The 8,492-nt window shown below is 46.8% G+C and overlaps 1 non-coding gene across 1 annotated transcript; it reads left to right on the top strand.

The window, feature by feature from the left end:
• The first annotated feature begins 7,385 nt into the window (after window positions 1-7,385).
• On the top strand, window positions 7,386-7,492 carry LOC119865776. The gene has a single exon (XR_005378135.1). It is a non-coding gene; the product is annotated as a U6 spliceosomal RNA (small nuclear RNA).
• Window positions 7,493-8,492: the final 1,000 nt, after the last annotated feature.

Below are 8,492 nucleotides of genomic sequence, written 5' to 3'. Positions count from 1 at the left end.
ATAAGAAAATGGTTATTTTAAGACACCAAATCGTGGGGTAATTTGTCCCACAGCAATCCTAATTGTAACTATAGCTCACTGCAATATTTCCCAAATATCTTCACACCTGAAAGTACCAAAAGCCTGAAAGTACAGTTGATTTTTTATTATTCACGGTAATTATATTGTGTAAAGTCACTGCAAACACTGAATTAGTAGTTAACTGAATAATAGCTCCTAGTGGGAAAATATAGGGTAAGGATCCTTTGAGCCTCAGGGCATAATATTTTCATCAACTGATCAATACCCACCTTGGTTTTTGTGGTTTCTATTGAAGGACACCTTATTTCATATATACCTTGGACTCACCTCGAATCCTGGACGACGTGTAAGTCATGCCTGAACAGAGCTTATCTAGCACATCTCAGCTTTCTCGAGCTTGCAAACACTAGGCAGTGCTTCAGCACTGTGCTTGGGGCCCTTTAAGACTGAAATCACCAACAAAAAGCACGTGGATGTGCAAAGTGTGGCACTAAATAGACCCCAAGAATGGATGCCTGTGTATAGTATGAGCATAGACACAGGAAGGCAGAATGACAGCTTGATCCATCTCAGCTGGGAACGTGTGTCCGGGACTCAAACTTTTCTTCACTCTGCACATGTGTGGGAATGGCTACGAAAGCACTGGCAAGTATTTGTTTCGGGGTTATAAATATATTTCAGTGAGTAGGCAGGTTTGCTAACACGGAGTCTTTGATATGGATTGATAGTATTATTTAATAGGTTCAGGACGTGCAGTCCTGATTAATAACTGGAGGAAGTGAGAGGCACTGAGCAGATAAAGGGGCATCCCAAGAGCCTTGCTTTTGTCGTTTGTGAAGTGTGGGTGATGACGCCTACCCTGTCCGGTTTGTGGAGGGAGGAAGTGATAGCAGTAACGTTGACTATTATTTACAGAGGGCTACATGCTAAACACTTGACATGCCTATTTTCATTAACGCCTCACCACAATCCTTATGAGACAGATCCTATTATTCAGACCACTTTACAGATGAGGAGACTCAAACCTAGCTAGATTGAGGGACTTTGCCCCACAAGTTTTATGAGACCAGACAAAGCAGCATCCCATTTCTTTTTTTTTTTTTTAATTTATTCATGAGAGATACAGAGAGAGAGAGAGGCAGAGACACAGGCAGAGGGAGAAGCAGGCTCCATGCAGGGAGCCTGATGTGGGATTCGATCCCGGGACTCCAGGGTCACATCCTGAGCCACCCAGGCTTCCCTCTGGAGCCCATTTCTTTTCTTTTCTTTTCTTTTTTTTTTTTTTTTTTTAAGATTTTATTTATTTATTCATGAGAGATACAGAGAGAGAGGGGCAGAGACATAGGTAGAGGGAGAAGCAGGCTCCATGCAGGAAGCCTGATATGGGACTCGATCCCAGGACTCTGGTATCATGCCCTGAGCCCAAAGCAGATGCTCAACTGCTGAGCCACCCAGGCGTCCCTGGAGCCCATTTCTATCTGAGTCCCACACGCATGTCCTTTCCCACACTGCTCCAGACTGTTCCAGAGCATGTTTATAAATGCCTGGCAGAGAGTATATTCACAGTCAGTGGATGCTTTGCTGATGACCCTAAACTGGGATCTGTGGCCTCTGAGGCAGTTCTGTAAAGGGAGAGGGAAGGCTGAGCCCTGGGCAGGGTTGGGAGGCAGAGTAGGAGCTGTGGGGAAGGAAAGAGCCTGTGTGGTGGGAAGGCAGGGCAGGGAGCTAGGAGGATTTTGAGTCAGACCCTGTGGTCCCCTCCCACAGAGGGTTAAAGCAGCCCAGCCTCCTTCCGGCTGAGCGGAAATCAGGTTTGAGAGCTGAGAGGAGCTCCAGAGGGATGTTTTTCTTCTCCATTTGTCTGCTGTGGCTGGCCCATAAAATCTACCGGAACTCCATGCTGAACTGAGGAATTCCTGCTGAACGGGGGCGGGGGGGGGGGGGCGACGTGGAGAATGCGGGGCGGGGGGCAGGGAGGGGGGAGTCCTTATCAGGGCAGAGACCACTCCATCTTCAAGCCTCTACCTCTGGGTCAGGGGATCCCCTCTGGAGGCCTCACAGGATTTCTTGGATGAGGGCATGTACAAGGAAGAAGGACACCCCTACCCCCAGGTGAACTTGAGGGGTGAGGAGTGAACGCAGACAGGGAGGGCTCAGGCCATGGCTGGTCAGTAAGGTATGATTCAGGTCCTCCCCTTCTACATATGATGGTGTTGGGCAAGTCTCTTCCCATTTCCTCATCTGAGAACCCAGGCAGCCTGAGCGAGATGATCACCATCTGTAATTTTCTAGTCAGAGGTGACAGTTGGAGGGTTTTTTTCTATCTAGCAGGCACCTTGCGTGCATTTCCTCCCCTGAATGCAGTACAATTGTTTTCACTCCTTTTTTACAGTAAACTGACGGTCAGAGAGGGGAGGTGGCCAGCCCAATGCCACCCACTCACAGGGCAGGGCAGGATTCAAACCTAGGCAGTTGATGCCAGAACCTATCTTTCAAGGGTTCATCCTTCTGCCTCCCGATATGAATGACCCCAATTGTCCTTGTCCTTGGGTACCCTCTTCCATTTCTCTCAGTTGATGCCTCACTCTTTAAGACTCAGCTCATGCATTACTTTCTCCAGGAAGCCTGCTCTGACTAGCCAAGCCAGACTAGGGCTCCTCTCTGGCTGCCTATATGCCTGGGAGGTAACTGTTTTGGTTACTGAGCTGTGAGCCGTGGGTCACCAGAGCCACTTCTAATTCTTCCTTTGCCTTCTGCATCAGTCGACAAAGGAAACTTTTTATTTGCCTTGAAGATGCTAAGTGCTTGTAGCCACCTTAGAACAAGGTGCCCTTGAGAGGTGGGGGTCCACATGCCTTCCCTTCCCCTTGAGTCTGGGTGGGCTTGAGACTGTGTGCATCAATGGAGGATGGTGGAAGGGATTCTGTGTGGCTTCCAAGGCTGAACCATAACAGGTGATGCAGTGATGCAGCTTCACCTTGTTCACTGGAGCACCTGTTCTCAGAGCCCTGAGCTTCTGTGAAAGAAGTCCAAGTGCTCTGAGACCACCATCTCACGAGGAAGTCTAGGCCACCCAGAAAGGTCCTGCTCGTGGTTCCAAGCCAGCGGCCTCCAGATTATTCCAGCCCTCAGTTATTGATTCACATTCAGCCTTTGAGTCTTCCAACTGAGGCTCAAGACACTGTGGAGCAGAGACCAGTCCTCCCCACCACACTTGTTCTGCATTCACAAGCATCATAAAATGGTTGTTGCATTAGGTCACTGAGTTTTGAGGTAGTTTGTTACATAGCAGTACTAACCGGAGCATGACTACCACCCCGGGCAAGTCACCTTCATGTCTTACTAGGATTATTCCAACAGTCTCCTCACAGGGCTCCTTGATCTTTTCGTTTTCTTTCTTTTTTTTTCTTTTAAAAAAGATTTTAGGGGATCCCTGGGTGGCGCAGCGGTTTGGCGCCTGCCTTTGGCCCAGGGCGCGATCCTGGAGACCCGGGATCGAATCCCACGTCGGGCTCCCGGTGCATGGAGCCTGCTTCTCCCTCTGCCTGTGTCTCTGCCTCTCTTTCTCTCTCTGTGACTATCATAAATAAAAAATAAAAAAATAAAAAATAAAATAAAAATAAAAAAAATAAAAAGATTTTATTTATTCTTGAGAGTCTTTTGGTTTTCTTCCCTGGTTCCTCTGCAGTCTGTTCTCGACACAGCAGTCAGACACATCCTGTAATGCACAGATCAGACAACATCCCTCTTCTGCACAAAACACTCCCTTGGCTCCCAGTTCACTCGGAGTAAAAGCCAGATCCTTAGGATGACCCATGTGTGACCTGCTCTCTCATCTATCCTATTACTCCTCTGTACCATCTCCCACCTTCTCCTCCCCAGCCACACTGGTCTCCGAGCCACTCTTCATACACCAGACACTCTGCCTCAGGACCCTTGCACTGGCTATGGATCACAGTCTACTGCCTAGAACACTCTTCCTCTAGGTATTGCCTGGTTCACTGCCTCATCTTGTTCAAGTCCATGTCACCTTCTCAGTGATGTCACCTTCTCAGTGAGGCCTTCCCTATTGAACTCCATGAGCCCTCCTCCTCACTCCCAAGCCACTTGCCTGGCTTTATTTTTATTTTTTTTTCTGGCTTTATTTTTTATTTCGCTATGGCCCTTATAACTATCTAACACCCTATATACTTTACTTAGTGTATTTATTATTTATTATCTCTTCCCTGCCATGGAATGTCAACACTATGGGCACGGATCACTGTTTATTCTCAAATGTATCCCCTGTGTTTGAAAGAGCACTTGACATTCAGTGATGCTTTGCTGAATGAATGAGCTGCAGGAGCCCAGATGTGGGGCTGTCCAGTGGGGAGGCAGATGGGGGTCAGGAAAGAGCAGGAGTGGAGAGGCTGTTTTGAACCAGTGCACCAGGGCTGGAGGACATTCCATGGAAGTGAGAGCTTACTGGCCCCCCCTGCCAGTGACAGCTTACTGCCCCCCCCAGGGAACCCTGAGGATGGGAGAGTAAGAGGGAAAGGCTTTGAAGATGCAAACATGGGGCGTCTCCCGGGGCTTTCCTCCTTGGTCTTGTGTGCCTCCGGCCCTGCCAGTAAACAGGATCTCTGGGCAACTGCCTGAGAATCCTGCTCACTGCCCAGAGACCTTGACTTGCTCTTTCCTGTGCTATAAATCGGGCTTCTTCCATCTGTGACATCCTGGATGCTGCTGGGGGAGGTGAGACAGGGCAGATTTGTTGCAAGGAACTGTGTGCGGCCCTGAGCAGCACACTGCACCTCAGTTTTCTTGTCAGCAAAATGGGAATGATAGGAGGATGTGTTTCAAGGCATGACTGCGAGGTTGAATGAGATAATGAAGAAAGTCCTTGGTAAATAGAGTTGTTCCATGGACCCTTGAGGGGGTAAAGGCACAAAGCACAAACCCTAGCTCTGCCACCAAGGTCAGCCTCATTGTCTGCAAAATAGGATGAATGTGAGTCACTAATGTCATAAGATTGTTGAGAGATTCAAAATGCAAAGGAAATTCTTAGCACGCAGTAAACATGCAATAGTTTGCTTTTATTAACAGTAATTATTCTAATAATGATAGAGGATAAAATGTTATTGAGAAGCCATCTGGGAGCCCAGGAGACTGAGTTCATGCTCCAGAGGGAACCATGACCGTGGATTGCACACAGCACCATTTCAGCCCTGTGCCTTTTGTGTACAATTCAGTTTGGTCATACAGACTCTCTCCTATATGCAAGGTCACCTCCTCCCATTGCCTCTAGCAAGCCATACCCATGAGCATACTTCTTCCTTAAAATATCACAGGAGTATATATTTGGCCTTGAAGCCAGCCTGGGAGTGAGTGTGTCGGCGGTTCAAATCCAGGCCCCAGAGCTCCCAAGCTGCAGAAATGTACTCATGCTAATTTCTCTGTGACTCAGTTTCCTTTCCTGAGAAAAAAGAATAATAATAGCTCCAGCGTCTTACAATTGCCATGAAGATTGAGTGAATTAAAATGTGCCCAGTGCCTGACACTGTCCCTGGCACTAGCAACCTGCAAGCATATTATATAGAAGAGTGTTACTATCTTTATTCCATCAATATGTAAACTGAGGCTCAGGCAGAAGAAAGAACTTGGTTCAAGTTATCAGTTGTAATGTTTATTGTCCCAGAGCTGGGATTAGTTTCATTTACCCCAGTAGAAGCCCCAACCAGGGAACTCACCGTTTGTGAGATATCTCCTTTTATCCCTTAGTGTTTTTTTTTGGCTCAGTGGGAATCCATGCCAATAAGGTTAGAAAAATGGATTAGAGGAGAACTTAACATTGAGAAAAATCTCATCCATGAGCTTCTTTTCATAAAACTGAGGAAACACTTAGCCCTGTAGGACAAGGTCTTGGGTTCCAAGTGAGATGTACTAAGCAAGGTCATAGGAGGTCCTTGAAGGCTCTTATTTTATTTTATTTTATTTTATTTTATTTTATTTTATTTTAATTTTTTAAAAGATTTTATTTATTCATGAGAGGCACAGAGAGAGGCAGAGACATAGGCAGAGGGAGAAGCAGGCTTCCTATGGGGAGCCTGATGCAAGACTCGATCCCAGGACCCTGGGATCACTACCTGAGCCAAAGGCAGGTGCTTAACCTTTGAGCCACTCAGGTATCCCCCTTGAAGGCTCTCACTTAAAGGATAGGAATCTGGCAGTATGTTTGTGTTCATTGATGTTACTGAGATCTGGACATTGCTAGTGGGGTGCAAATTGGCACAGTGATTGAATTCCACAAATATTCAAGATATATTTTTAGAGTCTAAGTGAAAGGTACCATGCAGGTGTGGAGGATTTGCAGTGAGATTCACGATCTGGGGAGGAGATGGACAATGAACCAATGTAGAACTCCATCTAACACATGTTGGGGAAGAAATGTTAAGAAGAAGGCAAAGCAGGGTAAGGAGGAGACCCCAAGTGGGGAGAGGTGGTGGTGTCTGGTTGGAGGCACAGATGGAGTAAGGATGAGCCGGGGAGATATGGAGGAAGAGAGTATTTCAGGTGGAGGGACGTTAGGTGGAAGATCCTGAGATGGGAGCATGCATGGCAGGTTCAAACTTCTGCCAGGAACCCCAGGTGGGACAGAGAAGGGGGAGACAGGATGGGCGAGACAGGTCATGGGGTCAACACAGGGCTTCAGAGTTCTCAAGGACATTTTACTCTGAGTAATATGGGAGATCATCAGAGAGGCTTCTGAGCAGAGGAGGGGCAGGATCTGACTTAGGTTTTAAGGGGAACCCCTCTGGCTGCACATGGAGAATGGACACTGAGGTCCAGGGCAAAAGCTGGGAGCCCAGGAACAGCGGCTTGTTTGAGGGTGGTGTGCATGGAGGCAGGGAGGGGTGCTCAGATGTTATGGAGAAATGGATGGAGCTCAGAGGTGATTGAAGAGTGGGCAGTATGTGTCAAAATTGCAAGTGCACATGCCCATTCACCTAGCAGGTCTGCCTCTGGGACTTTATCCTACATTTATATTTGCACATGTGTGAGATGACCCAGATACAGGGATACTTATTGCCGTGCAAAGAGAACTGAACAGGCTGGATGGAGCCAAGTGTGGGTGGCGATGTGGAGGTAGCACTGCGGAAGTGAGGACAGGAGCTGCCATCTGGAGAGCAAGCTGTCACATTAAATATATATTGGAGTGTAGAAGAGAGGACCACTAAGTCTCTGATAGTCTTCCCAGCAACAGGTGAGGTCTGTGCACCTACTCTCTGAATCTGGACTGCTCTGTGACTGCTTTGACCAATACTATGGCAGAAATGATGCTGTGACAGCTTCCCGGCCCAGATCTTAAAAGACTAGCAGTTTCTGTGCTCACTTCAGCAGCACATATGCTAAAATAGGAATGATCCAGAGAAGATTAGCATGGCCCTTGCGCAAGGATGACATGCAAATTTGTGAAGTGTTCCATATTAAAAAAAAAAAAAAGGACTAGCAGCTTCTACTTCCTCTTTCTTGGAATGATCACCTGGAGAGAAGCCAGCTGCCATGAAGGAAGTCCAACCACCCTGAGACTGCCATGTGGTGAGGAAGTCATAGCTAGCTATGGAGAGGTGTCCTCTAGAATGGGACACTATGAGAGGGAGACAGAAACAGAGACAGAGAGATCTGGTGTATCAAGGCTACAGACATGAGTAAAGAGGTCAGCCATCTTGGAAGGGAACCTCCAACCTCTACTGTCTCAGCTGACACCACATAGTTCAGAGATGAGTGGCCCAGCCAAGCCCTTCCTGAATTCCTGACCCTCAAATTCATGAATAAAACAAAGTGTGGTTTTAAGCCTCTAAATTGAGAGTAATTTATTAGAGAGCAAAAGATATCTGGAATATATATCCTCTATCACTCAGCAATCTTATGCCTACCTCTTTGTCCAGACAAGATTCTCATACTGACCCAGACAAGGACATGCCAGTGTGGTGACAATGTGGTGGGTAGAGACCTAGAGACCACCCAGGTGCCTGTTACTTGACTAGTAGAGACAAAAACATGTGGATGTAAACCAGGGAGTTCTAGTCAGCAACTAGAAGCCACAAGTCAAGCCACAACCCAGATAGATGTTCAACAGGGAATGAGCACTAGAGTGAAACCAGATTAAAATGCATATACAGAAAGCAACAATACCCATACAAGCACACTGTGTTCTTCAAGAAGACTAACACACCAAAGAACACATGGAACCCATTAGAATGGGCCTACGGAAGAGCAGAAAATGGGAGGGGGAAATGGGATAAAAGAGAATAGAGAGAGAAAAATAAAACAAAGAAGGGGCATGCAGGGGTCAACAATGATACTCTGCCTTGAAATGATGACTTTTTTTAAACTCAACCCTTTACATTTGAAGCTTAAAAAGTAATAACAAAGGTAAACAAAATGAATGTCCATAAATATGGGATTGTTGAATAAATTACAATACATCC

Source organism: Canis lupus, chromosome 24 (genome assembly GCF_011100685.1).
Source record: "Canis lupus familiaris isolate Mischka breed German Shepherd chromosome 24, alternate assembly UU_Cfam_GSD_1.0, whole genome shotgun sequence".
Classification (NCBI taxonomy): Eukaryota; Metazoa; Chordata; class Mammalia; order Carnivora; family Canidae; genus Canis; species Canis lupus.
The sequence above is the reverse complement of the archived record's forward strand: the minus strand, read 5'-3'. Positions and strand labels throughout refer to the sequence as shown.